Here is a 13,538-nt window from a genome sequence, read left to right as displayed (position 1 = left end):
AGCATGCACAAAATTGCACAACATATTTGATTTAGATATGTAAGGCACCAATGTTTGTTCCTCGTTGTTGTTTACAAGATCCACGCAAACTGTTTCTGAAGAAGCTGGGGATGTGGTCTGTGGTGTTAGAACATAGAACATAGAAGAATACAGCGCAGTACTGGCCCTTCGGCCCTCGATGTTGCGCCGATCAATGCCCACCTAACCTACACTAACCCACTATCCTCCATATACCTATCCAATGCCCGCTTAAATACCCATAAAGAGGGAGAGTCCACCACTGCTACTGGTAGGGCATTCCATGAACTTACGACTCGCTGAGTGAAGAATCTACCCCTAACATCAGTCCTATATCTACCCCCCCTTAATTTAAAGCTATGCCCCCTTGTAATAGCTGACTCCATACGTGGAAAAAGGTTCTCACTGTCAACCCTACCTAACCCCCTAATCATCTTGTACACCTCTATCAAGTCACCCCTAAACCTTCTTTTCTCCAATGAAATCAACCCTAAGTGCCTCAGCCTTTCCTCATACTTCCTACCATACCAGGCAACATCCTGGTAAACTTCCTCTGCACCCGTTCCAGTGCCTCCACATCCTTCCTATAGTATGGCGACCAAAACTGCACACAATATTCCAGATGCGGCCGCACCAGAGTCCTATACAACTGCAGCATGACCTCAGGACTCCGGAACTCAATTCCTCTACCAATAAAAGCCAGTACGCCATATGCCTTCTTCACTGCACTATTTACCTGGGTGGCAGCTTTCATAGATCTGTGTACATGGACACCAAGATTAGTGATAGACGTGGACAAGGCATTGGGGAGGCTCATCCCGATGCTGAGATGATCTGAAGAAATGCCCATCAATACAGGACAAGCATCGATAACCTTCCCCGCTCGGCCAGGACAAATGTCTCCGTAATCTCTCTACTCGCTCACACTCTCTGTATATCTGTTATAGCACATACCCTCACAAAAGGCTCTTGCTCCACCAGTCACACTGTTGCATGGAACAGTCTCATTCCTTCTCTCTCTTTGTAACTAAAAGCAAATCGAGATTGAATTTATTGTTTTACCAACATCGAACCAGTGTGACCATTTGATGCTGGGGATTGAAAATGCGGACATTTTGAAAATTGGGGAGAAAGCAGATGCCATCGAGACAGAAGAATCCTGGGAATCAATCATCTTGCTCTCCAAGAAATTAGAAAATACTCACTATCATAGTTTTTTTTCGTGTGAAACACATTCACAATAAACAGAAATACGATGATCCAGGGAATTCATCAGCCCGAAGAGAAGCATCACAGAGGACACAGTGGCTGTGCGGTTTTGAAATTAAGTTGATGTAATCTTCATGAGTGTCTTATTGAAACAGATTATTGTGATGGAGTTGAGGGAATTTGTGGGGGGGGGGGAGCGGTTGTAAATAGCTGTGGGGTAATTTCCATTTTTACAGTTAAAAATAAATTGACGTTATTTTCTTTAAATAGTGGAATTTGGGAGTTCTCTGTCACTCATATTCTAATAGACTATGAGGTGAAGTGAGCTTTCTTGGGTCTTTGGTTTAATTAACAGAGAGGTTCACCACCATGTCGTAACACTTGTAAAGACCAACAGAAGCAAAAAAAAAGAAGTGAGGAGCGAGAAAATTAAATATGAGGGTAAGTAAGCCAGTCATGTAACGAAAGACTGTAAGAGCTTCTTTTGATATGGAAAGGGAAAACGAGAGGCAAAAATAGACAGTTGATCGCTAGCAATTGGCACAAGAGAGAAACGTGGAACAAGGAAATGGCTGAGGAGCTGAACAATTACTATGTGTCAGTCTTCATGGTTGAAAACACGACTAATATCCCAAACATTGAAAACACTTAGTGGACAGACCAGAGAAAGGTTGCCATCACCTATGAGAAGGTGCTGGAAAGACTGAATGGCCTGAATGTAAGTAAATAACCTGGACCAGATAGACTCCACTCCAGATTTCTAAGGCAGTGGAGGCGTTGGTGGTGATCTTTCAAGAATTGCTCGAATCAGGGAGATGCCCAGAGGACTGAAAAATCGCTAACGTGACACCCCTGTTTAAAAAGGGAGTAAAGCAAAAGAGGGAAAATTACAGACTGATTAATCTAAACTTGGCTGTGGGTAAGATCCTGGAATCCATTGTGAAGGATGAGATTACTGAATATTTGGATGTGGATGGTAAAGTAGGACAAAGTTAGCATGGTTTCATCAAGGGGAGGTCATGCCTGGAAAATCTGCTAGAAACCCTTGAGGACATCATAAGCAGCTTAGAACAAGGACAGTCAATGGATGTCATCCACCAGGACTTCCAGAAGATCTTTGACAATGTGGCGACGGGAGGCTACTGAGTAAGGCAAGGGCCCATGGTGTTAGAGGCAAGGTACTAGCATGGATAGAAGTGTGGCTGCCTGGCAGGAAGCAGAGAGTGTCGAGAAAATTGTCCTTCTTAGGATGACAGCCAGTGACAAGTAGTGTTCCATAAGGCTCATTGTTAGGACCAAAACTTTTCACTTTATACATTAACGATCCAGATGAAGGAACTGAAGGCATTCTGGCTACGTTTGAAGATAATACAAAGATAGGTATAGGGATAGGTATGGTCGAAGAGGCAGGGAGGCTTAAGAAGGATTTGGATAGGTTAGGATAATGGGCAAAGAAGTGGCAGATGGAGTACAAAGTTGGAAATTGTGGGAACATGCACTTTGGTAGGAAGAATAAAAACATGGACTACCGAGAAAATTTAGATGTCAGAAGTGCAAAGGGATTGGGAGTTCTACTCCAGGATTCTCTCAATGTAAACTTGCAGGTTGAGTCAATAGTTAGGAAGGCAAATGCGGTGATGGCATTTATTTTGAAAGGATTTGAATGTAAAAGCAGGGATTACTTCTGAGGCTCTATACGGCTCTGGTAAAACCACATTTGGAGTATTGTGCGCAGTGATGAGCCTCATATCTCATGAAAGATGTGCTGACCTTGGAATCGTTTCACAGGAGGTACACAAGAATAGTCCCAGGAATGAAAAGCTTAACATATGAGAACATTTGAGGACTCTAGGTCTGTTCTTGATGGAGTTCAGAGGGATGTGGGGGGATCTAATTAAAACAGACAGAATACTGAATGGCCTGGACAGTGTGCATATTGAGAAGTCTTCCATTGGTCGGCTCTCTTGGACCCAAGGATACAATCTTAGAGTAAAGGGAAATCCTTTTAGAACGGAGGTAAAGAGAAACGTTTTCAGCCAGAGAGTGGAGAACCTATGGAATTCATTTTCACAGAAGGCAGTAGATGTCAGGTCATTGAGCATATTAAAGACAGAGAGTGTTAGCTTCTTGAGTTTCAAACGGATCAAGGATTACAGGAAGTAAGCAGAAAAATGGGGCTGAGAAACTTGTCAGCCATAATTGAATGGTGGATCAGAGTCGATGGGCTGAATGGCCTAATTTCTGTTCCTACGTCCGATGTTCTTATGGTAGTAAGCCGCAGCCTGATACTTCCCTTCACTGACTTTGTCCCTCCTGACAGCAAAGTGTGAGAGTAAAAAATCTCTGACTCACCTACACCAAACGTGGAGTATGCCTGTTGAGGATTAATGGGAATCGCTCCACTGCTTGAAGGAAAGGAAATTCTGCCAAATCCAACTATTCCAGGAAGAAATCTCACACCAGCAACTTGTTTGAGTAAAATAACGTCAGAGACAGAATAACACTTGGGACACATTATCACTTTTCCATTTGATATGAGTTCAAGTACTATGAAACTCTGGAAAGCTTTTCTTATTCTTTATCGTATTAAGACAGGAGCATTTGTGTATGTGCCTGGACATGTGTGACTCTGTATCTCACATTTTTCGAGAAAATGACCTAGGTTACACTTCAAACCTGTTGTGACCAGTGGGGAAGTGAGGCTGGAAAATGAAATCGTGACCCTCCAACATTTGTCAGAGTAGGAATGAGAAATTTTCCAAGTGCTGTTCAAATGGGAGTTCTCTTCCCCAGAAGGTTATTTCTAAGATGGCAGCTCAACACTACTACTTCCAGCGAAATTAGACATGGTCCATAAATGTTGGCCTATCAACAACACCGACATTCCATGAACAAATTAAAAATGATAAACTGCAGCAGGATTAATTGGATGGGAACCATACTGATAGATAAATGTCTGTTGCTTTCCAGAATTGCGCTGCCTGTGTACTTTGGCTTTATGCAGTTTCCTCGTATTGTGCCTGGGTGTTTGCATTTATTCAAAGTTGGGTTTGTTCAACATTTGACAGACATGTGAATGGAAGGAAATTGTGGACATACAGAAAAGTGCTGCAGAGATCAGATCAACCATGATCTTCCTGTCTGGTCGAGCAATGACAAAGTGTGTAATGACCAACTACTGCTCCTCAGTCCTATGTTCCTATGTTCCATTTAGTCCTTAAAACCACCTGAACAGGAGCAAATGGAGACCACATGCTCCAAATACCTGCCGCAGTAATACAGGATATCATTCAGTCCCTCAACACTGTATGGTTTGGTGTGGGGAGTAAAATGTGATGGGAAATCCAGACTGGGGACAAAAGAAGCCACCCATACCTTCACAGAGTGTCTCCTCTCTGAAACTGGTGTTTCACTTGTTGGTCATGTTGTAGACCCAGGTTCGTTGTGAATATCGGGCCCATATCTCTCCCAGAGATGGCTCATAAAATACTTTTCTCTCACAGTCCTCACCATTCAATAACAGCACTTCCAGGAAAATTGCAACCATTCACTTTCCAAAGACAGATTATGAGAATATAAGAAACAGGAGTAGCTAATTCCGATGCTCACGCCATTGTATGCGATCATGTCTGACCTACTGTTGGCATTAACTCCTCTTTAATGCCCTATTCTTCACAACCCTCAGCTCTCTGACAGGTCTAAAATGCGTCTACCTCCTCTTTAAATACTTGCAGTGATCTACCTCCGCAAACTTTCTAGACCTGAGAATTCCTGACATTCACTACCCTCTGTAAGAAGAAGACACTCTCCACACGGACTCTATCACCTATTAACATTAACAAATGGGATTAACTGACCTGCTCAGGTAAGAGGGATTGACCCTGATATCAAGGCAGAATTTGACTGAAGATTTTATCCTCAGAAACACTTAATGATCCAAAATCATGCATCCCGATTAAAATAAAAAAAAACATGCCATGGCATTTATCACCTTCTCACTGTCTGTGTAGAGCAGAACGAGTAATTGTTCATCACTGTCAAGTTTCAATGCAATGACCTCTTATTCTCTGACAATGCTACAGATTAACCTTCACTCACTCCTTGTTTACCATCAGCCCAGGGAGTAGGCTGGTGAAATTCCTTTACACTCTGTTGCAATGAGATCATTCCTTTTAAAGGTGAGAAAATCTATCCACAGTATCCGAAATACTGCCTCTACCACACTCTCAGCGATGATCATAACAATTCCTTTCCCTCACTTACCGATCAACATTTCTTTATTATGACATAAACCCCCATTCCGTCTCTATGCACTGCCACTGATGTGGAATTTAAACGTCCCTTACATCTGAATGTCAGCATCAGTAAAGCCAGGACCAGAGGTGCCCGAGGAGATGAACATCACTTTTGGGAGAGACTCAGTCAGAAAATTGCACTTGAAGTAAGAAATGGTCACCTACCTGAATGGAAATGAAGTGTAGGAATGAGGAAAACAGACACAGGAAGGGAGATAACTTTACTTTTTTTCTTCCCTCTCGGGATGTGGGCAGCCCTGGTCAGGTCGGCACGTTGTACGGATCTTGAACTGAGTGGCTGGTTCAGCTGTTCCCCAGGACAGTAAAGAGTAAAACACATTGCTGTGTGTTTGCATAGACCTGACTAGGGAAGGATAACCCATTGATTTCTTCGAAGGACATGACGCAAACAGATGGGCTTTTTCTCACAAATGATGATAGTTTCAGCTCAAATACATCAATTTTCTTCATGAGATATCAACAGATTATTATTCTGTGCATCTAGATTATGTGCAATGACTTAAGCAGTATGCAGTGTCTGCCTGTCGGACAGATTATGTGCGGTGAACAAGTCCAACATACTCAAGCGCAATTATTTTGAAACTAACATGTGGTTAGAAGGGACTTTATAACATGTATCCAGATTTGGCAAACGCACAATTGATGGTTTATTCAGAAGATGCACTGAGGCTGAGGAGGTGACGGGATATCATGATAGTGGGATTGGACAGTATCAGTGAGAGGGGAGGATATGGAAATGTACATCTGTGCAGGGCTAGAAGGATTGTGGAGTTTGAGAACAGTCTGGTTCCTCCTCGCATATTGGTGAGTAATTTGTCACGAGTAATTTGCTCGTTATAATTTGGGTGAAATGGAATATTTCATTGGAATTGAAATTGTTGACGTCCACCTTTCTATATTTAAAATAATATTAGCCGCACTTCAGTGTAACCTGTCTTTATGAACAGATAGAATGACTTACCAGGAACACCAACTATAGCGAGGATGGGATAGTAACCAGCTCGAATAAGCAGCAGAACATTATAGATCCATCATCTTAATGATATTCCAGGATGGGAAATCCAGTAAAGACCATCTGATAAACTCCTGTCCATTGTTGGAACATTCCAGTCTTATGTTCTCAGATTATGATCTCTCCTCCCAGGGATGAGCAGCTCATGCCTGTTAGTGCTGTCGGTGAGCTCCTGCTCATACTATGGGATAACCCACATTGAACAGAATCCTTAATTAATAGAAGAGGCTATTTCGTGACACATTTAGGATCCACAGAGACTGACATCAATAATATTCTCTGAACTAATAGCTCCAGTTAACCCGTTTCAATTCAATACTATCTCATTAAACTTCAAAATAATGATTAATATTTACACATTCTGATAGGGATATGTGAAGTGACTGAGGGAGTGAATGTTGGGGCTGGTAGGTCAATTCAATTCAATCTGCCTTGAATGTCGGAGCAATGCTGGAAATTTATCGGAACATGAATGTGCTTCCCTGTTTATAAATCCTGTAAATATTTCTCAGGCATTACAATATCAATACAACATTGAGTGAAATTCTATCATCCATGATCTTAAAGAAAATGTCCCTTAGACTATGTGCATGTACAACAGACAACGACATTATGTTAACAGAGAATTGTACCTAAGAGGCAATGGGGACTACAGATGCTGGACAATTCAGTGTAGATAAAGTGTGGTGGTGGAAAATGCACGGCTGGTCAACCAAAAACCGAAGAGCAACAAATTCAACGTTTCAGTCAGGATCCTTCTTTGGAACTGGGGAGGGTGAATAGGGCTGAGAGAAAATGGGTGGTGGGGTGAGGCTGGGGAAAGGTAGGCGACACGTGGACAAAGGTGTGAGGTGATAATGATAGGTCGGTGGGGACTGTGGACCAGTCGGTGGGAAGGAACATGAACAGTTAGGTCCCCTCGAGAGGGCGGACCTGAATTGGAGAGTTGAATTTGTGATCTGGGTGGATGACGGTGGTTTGGAAACTGGTCAATTCAATGTTTATGCCTTGTGTTTGTCGGCTCACGAGGCAGAAGGTAAACAACCTGGTAAATCTCTTCCCAACCTTCTCCAGCTTAACAATATCCCTCCTATAACATAACGACTAAAATTGCACACAGTACAACAGAAGAGGCTTCATCAATGTCTTGCACAACCTCAGCATGACTTCTCAACTTCTAAGCTCAAAGGTTTGAGCAATGAAGTAACCTTCACCACCCTGCAGCACAAACGTCAAAGAATTATACCTGTGCCCCGGGTCCCTCTTTTACTGAATAACTACCAAAGCCCAGCATTAATTGTACAAGCCCTTCCCTTGTTTGATTTACCAAAATGCAATACATCGCATGTATCCAATTTAAACACCATGTGCCACATTTCAGCCCAGTGAGTGATGTTACTGCCCCCTCTACATTCTCCCTCCTGATTAAAACGACATTCCCCTCTCCAGTAGGTCCACAAACAACAGCATTAACTTTCCTAAAGACGCAGAGCTTGGTTTGCTTTGCGCAGGCAGAGGGAGGAGTGGGTAAGGAGAAGCTGGATAGTATGATTACATGATTTTAGAAAGAGGAAAGCGACATGATAGAGATTTGAAATAGTGACCGGTGTTTTGGGCCCAGAATTGTGCTCTTTCCTCGTCTCTGGTGTTCAGTATTGATATCTACTCGAGAACCTTCATTGTGCAGAGTGTGTTTGCAGGATTTCATTCCCTGATATAGCAGACGACTGATAATAGCCATTTAAACCGGAAATCATAGCCAAGCAATTCAAGATGTTCATAGTTTATCTCAATGGCACCGCGAATGCACTCAACATCCTATAGTTGAAGCTAATAACTTGTACTTTTTTTTCAATGAGAAATGTCCCCTGTATAAATTGGTAATGTTAACCAGGGTTTAATAAATCCATATATTTAAAATAAGACCCAATATCTGGCATGGTTTAGTCCTTGTGTAGTGGGTCGTGCACACGTTTCTGAGACGAAACTCTGAATTCGATTACAGTCCATGAATGTGTGGTAGTGCCCCTATCTCTGGAGACGGTCATGTGTATTCATGTCCTGTGGAGGTGTCTCACAACATATTACAACAGGATGAAAAAAAAACACACAGCAGCATCATGTTGCAGCTTTAGGAGATAATGCTGAATGATAGGAGTGTCCCTATAACTGTACCGAAAATTCTAGTTTCAAATTCCATAGATCTGCTTTATAATATGTCTGAATAAGTTGGTTAAACCTTTCTGGAATCATGCCTTGATGGAGACGGAAGAGGTACGACTACTGAATTTGAGACTATACACCCAGGATGACTGAAAGCACAGCCAACCGTCTTGATTGGAGTCACATTTACACTTTCTAGAAGTTTATAAAATTATGAAGGGCATGGATAGGGTGAGTGGTCAAGGTTCCTTCCCGCCAAGGTAGGAGAGTCTAAAACTAGAAAGCATAGGTATAAGGTGGGAAGAAAAATATTTGACAGACAATGAAGATCTACTTTTTTCCTGCAGAGGGTGGTGCTTCTATGGAATAAGCTGCCAGAGAAACTGGTGGAGGCTGGAACAATTATTGCATTTAAAAGGTAACTGGGTGGCTTTACGATTAGTGGGATATAGGCCAAATGCTGGCAAAAGTGAGTGGATTAATTTAGAATAATCGGATGGCATGATCGAGTTGAAGGGCCTATTTCCCTGTTGTACATCTCTGTGAATCATTGATTTAATTAATGAAGGTCTCTTTGAAATCTTATGTTGTTCACCATTATACAAACACTGCCCACTGTACACCCATGCTTGATGTCATCCACAAATTTGCGAAATATGCCTTCATTAATTCTCATATAAATCTTTTACATGAATGACAAACAAACGTGAACCCAACAATTTTGCCTCTGGATCATCGCTGCCCACAGGCTTCCAGTTCAAAAAAACAACCATCCAACACCACCCTGTCTCCTGCCATTAAAGAGATATACACAGAAACACACACGCAATCACACACACATACAGAGACACCGACGGAACTATGTCTTTAAGACAAAGGTTAGATTAAAACCACGATCAAGAGTTACAGTGAGAAGGCGGAGAAATTGTTGAGAAACACATCAGACAGGATCAAACAGCAAAGTAGACCGAATGGGCCAAATGGCCTAATTCCAATTTCCTATGCTCTGCATCCTTAAGGTGTCAGGATTATTTTCCACGGGTGCAGTAGAAGCTAAGTTTGATAAATACTTGACTGGACAGTCAATGGGACTGTGGGATACGTTTGAGGGGCTGAATTTTATATGTTTGTTCCTATTTGCTGTGCCGTTGTTTCTGAAAAGAGTAGGTGACTTGCTGTGAGGTTAACACGCTTTAATATAAAAGGGGACTCCCATTTCCATTTGAGATAACGTTGCTCCTTTCTCCTTTGGATTGTGCGATCTGTGGCGTTCTCATCCCCCGTAATAGTGAAGTCTGGGTCATTGAGGATATTCAAGGCTGACCTTTGATTGACAGGGGAGTCAAAGTTTATTGGGAACAGACAGGAAAGGGATATTCAGCTACAAACAGACAAGCCATGATGTTTTTAAACTGAGCAGCAAGTTGGAGGGCGCGAATGGCCAACTACTGCTCCTACCTCACCCGTTGTTCTGTCTATTCACTCCCGAGGCTGTTACAGAGGGAGAGAAAGGTCCCATTCAGCTAGTCAGCATCGTGACGATATAGCAGGGGGAGGCCATAATGAAATTCCATGGGGTTAGACAGGAAAATAATGAAGTATTCAAGTTATTTCAGTAAATTACACAGCACAGGAGGACGCCATATAACCATGCCAGGCTACTACGCAGGAGCAGGGGCGCCTTGGGTGGCGTCAGGAAGTACAGAGTAGAGATCATTACTCATTTTGTGTTTGGAAAGCTGTACCGAGTGGAGTTCTTCAGGGATCTGTGTGAGGTCATCAACAAATTACAATCCATACTAACAAATTGGATGAAGGGGTTGGAGCTCAGTTTGCTCATACATCAGGATAGTCAATCAATAAGATGTCAAATGGAGACAGAGCGTTTCAAATGAGATACAGATAGGGGAGGGCAGAGCGTCTGCAATGGGATACAGGCAGGGGGAGGGAAGAACATCAGCAATGAGATACAGACGGGGAGGGCAAAAAGTCTGCAATGGGACATAGGCAGGGGAGGTCAAAGTATCTGCAATGAGAGCGACGGGGAGGGCAGATCATCTGAAATGGGACACAGACGTGGGTGGGGCAGAGCATCTGCAATGGGATACAGACAGGGGGAGGGCAGCACGTCTGCAATGGGATACAGACAGGGGGAGGGCAGCACGTCTGCAATGGGATACAGACAGGGGGAGAAAAGAGTGTCTGCAATGGTTTACAGACAGAGGGAGGGCAGAATTTCTGCAATGGGATACAGACAAGGAGAGGCCAGATTGTCTGCGATAAGACGCAGAAAAGGGTTGGGCAGAGCATCTGCAATGGACACAGACAGGGGGAGGGCAGAATGGCTGCAATGGGATACAGACGGGGGAGCAGAGCGTCTACAATGGGGTACAGACAAGGGGAGGGAAGAGCGCATACAATAGGATGCAGACAGGGGGAGGGCAGAACATCTGCAATGGGATGCAGATAGGGGAAGGCAGAGCATTTGCAATGGGATACAGAGAGGTGGAGTGCAAAGCGTCTGCAGTGGGATACAGACAGGGGAAGACATATCGTCTGCAGTGGAATACATTCAGGGGGATGCAGAGTGTCTGCAAAGGAATACAGACAGGGGAGGCAGCGCATCTACAATGGGGTACAGACAGGGGGAGGGTAGAGCCTCTGCAGTGGAATACAATCGGGGGAGGTAGAGCATCTACAATGGGATACATTCAGGGGAGGGTCAGAGCGTCTGCAATGGGATACAGAGCGGGGAAGGGCAGAGCGTCTGCAATGGGATACAGACAGAGGGAGGGAAGGGCGTCTGCAATGGGATACAGACAGGGGCAGGGTAGGGCGTCTGCAGTCGAATACAGACGGGGGAGGCAGAGCGTCTGCAATGGGTTCTCGACACGGGAGGCAGAGCGTCTGCAATGGAATGCAGACAGGAGAGGGCAGAATATCTGAAATGGGATACAGACTTGGGGACAGGCAGAAAATCAAGCAATGGCAGACAGACAGAGGAGAGTTTTCAGCAAAACTTCAGCAGAAAAAAAACATACTATATATGTGATGGGAATTTTCTGTTTTGAGGAAAAGACAAAACAGCAGAAAATTATTTAAATGCAAGGAGAATGTAGAACTCAGTGGTACAGAGGGATGTGTGTGTCTTAGTACATGAGTAACCTCAAATTACTCTGAAGGTGCAGTGGTTTGGATGGTAAATGGAATTATTCTGTTTCGTGCAGCGGGTGTTGTGTTTTATCTTAGCGATGTTTTTTTTTCCATCAGTACAGGGCATTGCTGAAATCACATCTGATGTATTATGTGTAGTTATAATTGCCTTAACTGATAAAAACAAATTTGCTTCCGAAACGTTTCATATGTTTTTCTCTTTAATCATTCTTGGGATGAAGATATTACGTTATGAAGAAGGAACAATCCGGCCTGAGAATGAGAGATGTTTTATTGACCATAAAACATCTTGAGAAGAGTGTAGTTGGTGAATACCTGATGGATATTTCTTCTTATGTGGGAGAATAAAATTGGGGAAATAATTTAAGAATAATTCAAGTTCAAAGGAAAGGTTATTGGACCGAAAAATTGAACTCTGATTTATCTTCTTATCTGATGCCAGACAGGCTGACCTTTTCCAGCAATTTCTTTATTTGTTTAAGAATAAAACATATTCATCTTAACACAGATATTATGAAGTTATCAAACGCTTTTGTTTACATTATGCAGGCACATATTAACACATCTTCAAAACAAGTAGGGCCATTTATTGTTAGTGAATTGATTCTGTGTATGACAACAGCAATAATGCACTGACCTGGAATCGAGAATGTGATAGACTCATATAGTTCAGACAATATTCAAGGACAGCTCACATGGTCCAGTTTGGGGCCTGATAACGTTACTGATTTAACTTACAGATGGAAAACTGTAGCCTATCTGTGAAGGAACAGCCTATTGCTCACTTTCTGTTTCCCTGCCGCTCATCACAGCAACGTGTGGGAGTGAGAAAAAGCCTAGTCGTCTTTTCCACTCATGGAGGATTTCTGATGATGATTCATTGGAATTTGTCCACTGCCTGAAACAAAGCAATTCAGCCAAATCCAACTATATCAGGAAGAAATCCCATTGTCAGAAGGTTATGCGAGACAAATAAATTCAGAAGTAATTATTCAGACTGGATAGTGAGGGGAACAGACAAGAGATTTTATGGTTGCAAATGGGAATCCAAGATGATCTATAGCCATCTACGTGCCAAGGTCCAGGATGTTTCAGAGCGGCTGCAGAACGTTCTCAACGGGGTGGGGGAGCAGCCAGAAGTCATTGTACACATTGTATGGACACGGGAGGCAGAGCGTCTGCAATGGAATGCAGCCAGGAGAGGGCAGAATATCTGCAATGGGCTACAGACTTGGGGAGGGGCAGAGCACCAAGCAATGGCAAACAGACAGAGGAGAGTTTTCAGGAAACCTTTAGTAGAAAAAAAATACAATATGTATGTGATAGGAATTTTCTGTTTTGGGGAAAAGACAAAACAGCAGAAAATTATTTAAATGCAAGGAGAATGTAGAACTCAGTGGTACAGAGGGATTTGTGTGTATCTGTGCACCTGTACCAGGTAGAAATAGTGATGAGGTCCTGCAGAGTGACTATAGAGAGCTAGGAATAAAGGGTAAAAGACAAGACCACGATAGTGGTAATATCCAGTTTACTTCCAATGCTCTGTGCTAGTGAGTGTAAGAAAAGGAGGAATTGGCAGATGAATGTGTGGCTAAATAATTGGTTCCGGAGGTAGGGATTCAGAGTTTTAGATCACTCAGATCTTT

Source organism: Chiloscyllium punctatum, chromosome 14, assembly GCF_047496795.1.
Source record: "Chiloscyllium punctatum isolate Juve2018m chromosome 14, sChiPun1.3, whole genome shotgun sequence".
Lineage (NCBI taxonomy): Eukaryota > Metazoa > Chordata > Chondrichthyes > Orectolobiformes > Hemiscylliidae > Chiloscyllium > Chiloscyllium punctatum.
The sequence above is the reverse complement of the archived record's forward strand: the minus strand, read 5'-3'. Positions refer to the sequence as shown.